Source organism: Rhinoderma darwinii, chromosome 4 (genome assembly GCF_050947455.1).
Source record: "Rhinoderma darwinii isolate aRhiDar2 chromosome 4, aRhiDar2.hap1, whole genome shotgun sequence".
Taxonomy (NCBI): domain Eukaryota; kingdom Metazoa; phylum Chordata; class Amphibia; order Anura; family Rhinodermatidae; genus Rhinoderma; species Rhinoderma darwinii.
This window is the reverse complement of record NC_134690.1, coordinates 103,719,550-103,727,903: the sequence shown is the minus strand read 5'-3', so window position 1 is coordinate 103,727,903 and position 8,354 is coordinate 103,719,550.

The window sequence follows — 8,354 nt, the reverse complement described above, 5'->3', positions numbered from 1 at the left end:
CGGGTCAGTCCGATTCCGGCGATACCAAATTGATAGCACTTTTTTATGATTTACAACTTTTTGCACAATAAAATTACTTTTGTAAAAAGAATATATTTTTTCTGTCGCCATGTTGTAGGAGCCATAACTTTTTATTTTTTTTCGTTGTGAAGCTGTATGAGGGCTTGTGTTTTGCGAGACGAGCTATAGTTTTTATAGGTACCATTTTTGGATACATGTGATGTTTTGATCACTTTTTATTTCAAATTTTGGAAGACAAAGTGACCAAAAAAACAGCAATTCTGGCAGTATTTTTTAGTTTGTTTTTTTACGGCATTCACTGCGCGGGACAAATAACATAATGTTTTTATAGTTCAGGTCGTTACGGATGTGGCGATACCAAATATGTATGGTTTTATTATTGTTTTTTCAATAATAAATGACTTGACAAGGGAAAAAGGATGATTGTGTTTTATTTTATTACACTTTTTTTTTACACTTTTCTTTAGTCCCACTAGGGGACTTGAAGGTCCAACTGTTTGATTGATGTTCTAATACATTGCACTACCTATGTAATGCAATGTATTAAAACTGTCAGTTGTTCACTGACAGCAATCCGATCAGGCAGGGCCTCATCGGCTTCCGTAATGGCAGACAGGAGGCCATTGTTAGGCCTCTTGTTGCCATAGTAGCAGTCGGCAGGCTTGCAATCGCATGGCAGGGCTGCCGATTTGCTACAAACCACTAAGTTGAAGTGATCGCTTTCGATCGCTGCATCTAAGGGATTAATGACAAGAATGTGAGCTAGATCCGGTTCCTGCCATTACAGCGGGGTATCCGCTGTAACATACAGCGGGCACCCACTGCTGATGACGCCGGCTCAGCTTCTGAGCCGGAAGCTGAGCCGGCTCCATCTTGCCGATGGTACCGGAAGCCTTTTAGGCCCCGCCTCCGAGCAGGGCATAGGATGCTTCAGTTGCTGGCAGACCGGGAGGCCAGTATTAGGCCTCCGGTTGCCATTGCAGCCACCGGCAACCCAGCGAGCATGTTGCTGGGGTGTCGGTGGCTAAAAACCCCTCACATGCTGCGATCTCTATTGAACGCAGAATCTGAGGGGTTAATCAGCCGGATTGGAGGCTAGCTCCAGTCCTGGTCGTTACATCAGGATGCCAGCTGTAACATACAGCCGGCACCTGGCGGTGATGGTGCGGATGTCGGAAAGGGGTTATGAACAAACATGCTAACATTCGTCAAGAGGTTTTATCACTTTCTTCCCATAATGATAACCCATAGCCTCTCTCATGCTCCATCTTACATTTTCTCCATATTTGACCCTGTAATAATAGAAGATATCTATGCACATATCTCCTCTGTCAGCATAGCCATCTCATTCCCTCACATCTTGTTCTTGCTATGTCTCCAGCTGTTATTACTTATTTACTAAAATGTTAAACTTTCCCTCTCAGCTGACATTTTCCCTTCATCTTTTAAAGCAGACCTATAGTTTTATGTGACTTTTTAGAATAAGCTGTCATATGTGTGTACATGAGGAATAACACTATTTCTGGCCATTATATGACTTTTATTCAGCTTATTTTTTTTTTAAGCATTTTTCCCTTTTCCAGGTATTACCTCTTATTCTTTGCTTTCTATGTAGGTGGAGCCTGACTGCTGTTATCTCTTCTATACACTGCACACATATAGAAAAGAACACCCTGCTCTCCTATTTCTATATATCCTTATATAAAAGCAGCAGCAACATGCAGGACATTATACAGCAGTAATGAGCAGTGTAGCTGTGAAGCCAGTACTAGGGTGAGATTTAACACTTACTTTGCGCAGTAGCGTCTCTGTCTGCCGCTCTGTCACTCTGCTCCTTCTGCCCCTGCCCCTCTCCATAGACTTCTATGGCCAGCTGTAACTTGATCCCTTAATCAGCTGATAGTCTGTCTTGTCTTGAGGAGACGAAAAAACCTTTCATTGCCTGAGTTAGGCCCTATCTAACTAAAGTTTAAATTGCTGCATTTGAACTGTGTGTTGTCCCACTAACTCCACCTTATAAGACAGCAGAACAGTCCAATACCTCCACAGTCCTCTTAATGATAGAAGATGTTACTTTTCAGCATGTCCTATAAGATGTAAGTTATGCAAAGGTGAAGTTATTAACAGATTTTATCTGGACATTATACAGTATAAGAAAACCCTGGAAAAACGACAAGGCAGATCTAATGGAAGGTTGAATTTTTCAAATGACCCATAAGAGCAGGTTTCTGGTGCATGACTATGGTTCCTTTTGTACAAAGAACAACAAAAGAACAACAAAACTGGAAATTTCATATTCTGAGTAAGGTTTATGGACTTGAGAACTTTGGATATAATAGAAGGCAGTACAAGTTTGGGAATATATGACACCATCTGAAGTTTTTGATTTGTTGTTGTTGGATTAGGCATAACGAATGCTAATAAGTACCAACAAGTTTTAATATATCATGCAATACCATCTGAAAAATATTTAATTGCAAAGCAAAATCCACATTATCATAGCAAACCCAACCGTAATCCTGTGTAGATCAAAAGCTTCTGGTCTTCTCAGAACTGCTGACTGGCCACAATAAAACTAAACATCATTTAATATATTTCTCATTACTTAGATTGTGAAAAGCAGAAAATGCACAAGAATACACAAAAAACAAAAAAAAGGCTGAACTCGGGAGAATATACCTGCATGTTTATTTGAAAAACTAAAAAGAAAGTCTCCTAAAAAGAAATGTAATATATTTAGTTATTGATGCTTCCATGTAATTTTCAGTTTTTTTTTTCTTGTATTTGATGTTTTCTTGTACTTAATGTGCTGTACAGTGTGTTGTGTAATAATACACTGTGCAATAAATATGCAGAAACTTCATTGCTCTCATGCTGTCTAAGCTTGGGAGCTAGTGACTAGAGGGTATGTCCCCTTAAAAGAATTACCCAGAAGCCTGTGTTCTCGTCATTGGATTGGTGGGCTCTAAATCCGGGGGTGGGCTCTAAATCCAGGGGTGGGTTGTCACCCATATACGTACAGCTTACCAAGGTTCCTCTTCCTCTGTGACTCCCCTCCAGCTTGAAAGAGAACTCCAGCCCCCCCACCCTACATTGGTCTTTGTGATTGCTCTGTTTGAATTGTACTGGTTTTTCATGGTATATGTATTTTTCTTTATTCTGCGGAATAATGTTGTTTCATACTTATGCATCTTTTCCTTGTATTTAGTCACAGCTGGCGGTGTGAAAGGACCTTGTCCGTCCAAGTTAGGATTTAGTAGGAGAACAGTCACCTGACTTATCAACTAAGACGTGCAGTGGCGGAGCATGCGAGGTGACGATTTTTTGAAGAGGAACAATAGAATCTGTGTTTAGCTTCGGACAAGGTTTTCTCCATGCTTATAATAAAGCTGTGGCCTACCCCCACTTTTATACCCATGATATGACTCCGGGTGTTCATTTAATTATAACTAAGAAGACAGGCTTCATCATTTTATCCCGGTAGTCTCATTTAAATAGTGATTACATTGTGTGGGCCCTATTTATAATAAGGCACACATGGGCCGGTACCTAGTGTGGAATAAAGTAGGGGTGGCACCTAACTTAGAGATTGTTTGTTTTTTCTTGTCACATGCTTCCGCTGCCGAATAATTGTTTGAAAATCTGCCAGCAGTGCAGACAGAGTGTTTCACACTTCTATGTCAGTGTCTTACTAAGCAGCCATCCAGTGGTTACCCACTTACACACATTTTCCCCCAGTCCCAGCATTCTCATTTTATGTACCGACCCTGTTATGTAAACACTATCAAATGGTTTGAAAAAATCAACTATATGACATCCAATGACTCATCCCGTCCACTCTAGTGCTTTCCTCCTCATAGAAATTGATCAGATTAGTGTGACAGGACCGATCCCTCACAAACCCATGCTGATATGGAGTTGTACCTTTAGGGTATGTTTACACGCTTAACAAAAAACGGATGCAAATACGGAGCTGTTTTCAAGGGAAAACAGCTCCTGATTTCCAGCCTTTTTTTTTAAATCAAACTAGCATTTCTTGCGGCGTTTTTTACGGCCGTTTTTGGAGCTGTTTTAATATTCAGTCAATGATAAAAAACGGCTCCAAAAATGGCTCAAGTAGGGACATGCACTTCTTTTTATGGGGTGTCTTTTTACGGGAAGTTATTTGAAAATGTGGCGTAACATAACACCCCGTTGGAACAGAACACTGTATTTCCCATTGAAATCAATGGGCAAATGTTTGTAGGCGATCTGCTTCCGATTTTTCAGCCATTTTTCAGGACGTTAACGGCCCAATAAATGGCTGAAAATAACCTGTGTGAACATACCCTTATTCTGATTCAGATACTCCAGGATAGCATCTCTTAGAAAACCTTCAAACATTTTGCCCACAGTAGAGGTATAATTTACAGGCTTATAGTTTCCGGGCTCACTTTTTGATGACTTTTTGAATATTGGCATGACATTTGCACTGCGCCAGTTCTGTGGAACAGACCCTGTCATGATAGAATCCTTAAATAAGTCTGTCTATCACTGTATTGAATTATTTTAGAACTTGGGGGTGTATGCCATTTGGACCCAGTAATTTGTCTATTTCAATCTTTTGAAGGCGGCTCTGCACTTCTTCCTGGGTTAGACAGGTGACATTTAATCTAGAATTTACTTTATTCCTCTGCATTTCACCTGATATTTCATTCTCCTCTGTGAACACAGTGGAGAAAATGTTTTTAATAAATGTGTATTTTTCTTATCACCCTCCAGAATTTCTGTCTCATTACATTTTAAAGGGCCAGCATTTTCTGTTTTAACCTTTTCATTATTTATGTAATTGAAGAACATTTCAGAATTCGTTTCACTCTCTTTGGTAATGAGTCTCTATATCTTCAGCTTTGCTGTCTTTCTCTGTTTTTTTACATATTTTTTTTTCTTTTTAGTGTATTTTCACTGCCTTACTATTTTAGTAGGTTAAATGCTTTCTTTTTTTATCATATACTGCCCCCTTTACACTTTTTTGGAATTCATATTTGTTTTCTCCTGTTCCTAATTGTTTTATTCTCAGAAATTGATCAAACTTCTCCTTCTTGCAGTTCAGTGTTTTTGTGGCTCCTTGACAAAGTGGGAGTTTATTATATTATAGCCACTATTTCCTAGATGCCCCCCAGCCTTTATCCTTGTTATTCTGTCAGGTCTATTGGTTAATATTAAGTCCAAAATGGCCCTTCCTCTAGTTGGGTTTTGTACCAGTTGGGAAAGATTATTATTTTATTATTAATTTATTATTTTTAGTTATTGCCAAAATCCTGTTTCCTTTATAAGATCCACAGGTTTCAGTTTCCCAATTTATATCCCATAACAACCACCTCATAGTGATTTGATGTTTAACAGGTTCCCGACCACTGGCTGTGTTTTTACGGCCAGCGGTCAGGGTCTCTGAAGTCCGCCGTATAGACTAATTACGGCGGCACTTCAGAGACTGTGCATGCGTGATCGCGTGCACACAGCTCTGTGCCCTGGCTGTTGCTAACAGCCATGGGCACTGGGCAGAGTGTCAGGGGCCAATCTTTTGGCCCCTGAACATGTGATCGCTGTGACAACCAATCACAGTGATCACATGCATTTCTATGTATAATACAGTGTGCACGCGATTGCGTGCACACAGCCCTGTGCCCTGGCTGTTGCTAACAGCCATGGGCACTGGGCAGAGTGTCAGCGACCAAACAATTATCATCTATCCGGTTGATAGGTGATAATTGTCGATTCTGATACAACTCCTTTAACCATGAGATGCAGTAACGTACCATGCATCTTGTTGCTTTCAATAAATTCTTCATCGTCTTTCTTCACTTCCTCTGGATGCAGGGAATATGTTTTAATATTTTCTTCTATATACCAGGACTCATTTTCATCAAACACCATAAAAAGAAGAGCAAATCGCAAGAATGTCTCCTTGTGTAACCTCAATAGAAATAATTGCTTCCTGCAAATCACAAGAGGCCCAACCAATCCGCTGTATGTGTCCTGAGAGGGAATACAATGATCTCAACACATTACACTCTACACTGTATATACTTACATAATCTATAAATCAATGTTATAATGACCCCTTTGTTCAATTAAAGCTCTTGTTAGCGATCAGTGGAAAGATTGCAAAGACAGAAAACATTTACACACACCTGGAGCCAACCCCCTTGGTGGGTCAATTGTTTATAATCCATGAAATAGAGGCTGCATTCATATTAGTGTTTGTTTTTGCCAATCTGAGTAAAGATTGGCTTTAGTCCCTATTTTTTGAGTTCTGAGAGACATCTTTTTTTTCCCATCGGCATAGACATGAGGGCTTTTTTTTCAAGGGTTGAGTTGTATTTTTTAATGGCACCATTTTGTTATTGCCTAGCGGGGGGTTGGCAGGGACGTGCGGCCTCCCAGCTTATCGAAGTGAGGGTTGGCATATTTAAAGCGGTAGTACACTGGCCTTATAGGTGTTTGTGCCCTAATTTAGTTTGTGCTAACATGAACTTGTAACTGAACTTGAATATTCTGATCCGGCTTTCCTAACTACTCTTTTGGACCAAATCTTGATCCTGCTTGACTACCGTTACCTGATCCTTGTGTCAGGGACTGTGACAGATTCAGAGTATACAGATAAACGGCAACATGTAGTTACGTGGAATATATATTCTTATATATCAATCCCCATGGTAATGAATCATTTTTTGACACTAATTTCTTCAGTTAAAATACGTTCTAGAAAAAATATTTGGGATCATTATAGTTTTAATCTCAGTGTTAGCATACCATGTACAGTAATCTCAATGGCTAAGAGAATATCTATTATAGAGGGACTATGTACCATGAATGGATACCTGGTGGCTACTTTGGAGTGGTGGAGAGGTGTTTGGTAGTTCAGCATTACAATGTCACAAGGGAGTGGAAACCGGACTGAGATCAATGTCACTCTTCCTTACTATAAGGGTTTGAAACAAGAGAAGCAACAAAGCAATGGGTCCTCTAGTACTTGCATGGAGGGGTCATCGTGGTGCAATAAACCTCACCAGGTGTGGAGGGCATTTTGATTCTGGCTTTAGCCAATTGAGACAATCTTTTTTTTTTTTTATGAAGCAGGGTGTCATCTAGAGTGCTTAATATGTTACACCGATTTTGAGCAGGTGTTAACAGACGGACCATAGACAACAGTTTTAGAGGGATCCATGTTGTGGATGTATTTGTGCATTTGTGTATTTCCTGCTGTGTTTCATGTTCTTGTCCAAGACTTATTGGGATTAACCAATGTGCTATCAAGTAATAGAATTCAGCAATGGCCATTTCAGGTACTAAAGATTTATTTCTTGTAGAATTTTGACTCTATTCAACATAGTGTATGGCTGAATTAAGTGGGTGTGTGTTCTCTGTAGAATATTTAAATGAAATACTCCACCGAGATAGTCCTGGTTAAAATATAGCAATATTAATGCTAGACAAGTTACCTTAATTTGATCAACTGTTGCTAACAGCCATGGGCACTGGGCAGAGTGTCAGGGGCCAATCTTTTGGCCCCTGAACATGTGATCGCTGTGACAACCAATCACAGTGATCACATGCATTTCTATGTATAATACAGTGTGCACGCGATCGCGTGCACACAGCCCTGTGCCCTGGCTGTTGCTAACAGCCATGGGCACTGGGCAGAGTGTCAGGCGCCAATCTTTTGGTCCCTGAACATGTGATCGCTGTGACAACCAATCACAATTGTGTGAATGAAGTCATTTATGGGGTGTTTCTTATGTTTCAGCAGCATTAGGCCCCCCAGAAAACAGTATGCTGCTATAAAATCAAATGCAGAATTCCTGGACCGAAAAGGCCAAAAAGCCTCTTTTATGCCAAGCCCTGGCACATGCCTGCACAGTGAATAAGGCACACATATTTGGTATCCCCATGCAAGGGAGAAGTGGAAGAATGTGAAAGGAGATTAATTCTGTCCGTGGTTCATACTAGGTGTGAAAAATGCTAGCATAAACTGACGCAATTGCTAAATTCTTGCATTTTTTCCCAATTTTGCCCACTTTAGAGAAAAAAATAAAAATCATATATACTGACAAATGCCACTAAAACAAAGCCCTATCTGTCCTTTAAAAAGAGTGTAAAATTCAAAGATTAACTTTATTCACCTGCAGAGTTATAGTCATCTAAAGAAGTGCATAGCAAAATTGTGAAATTTGCTCTGGTCATTTAGCTGTAAAACAGCTATTTGCCTTTCCAGAAGATGTTGTGGATTCTGTTATATTTGGTGGCTTGTAGCAAACCCCTAACAATATTTTGTACATTTTTATGCACAC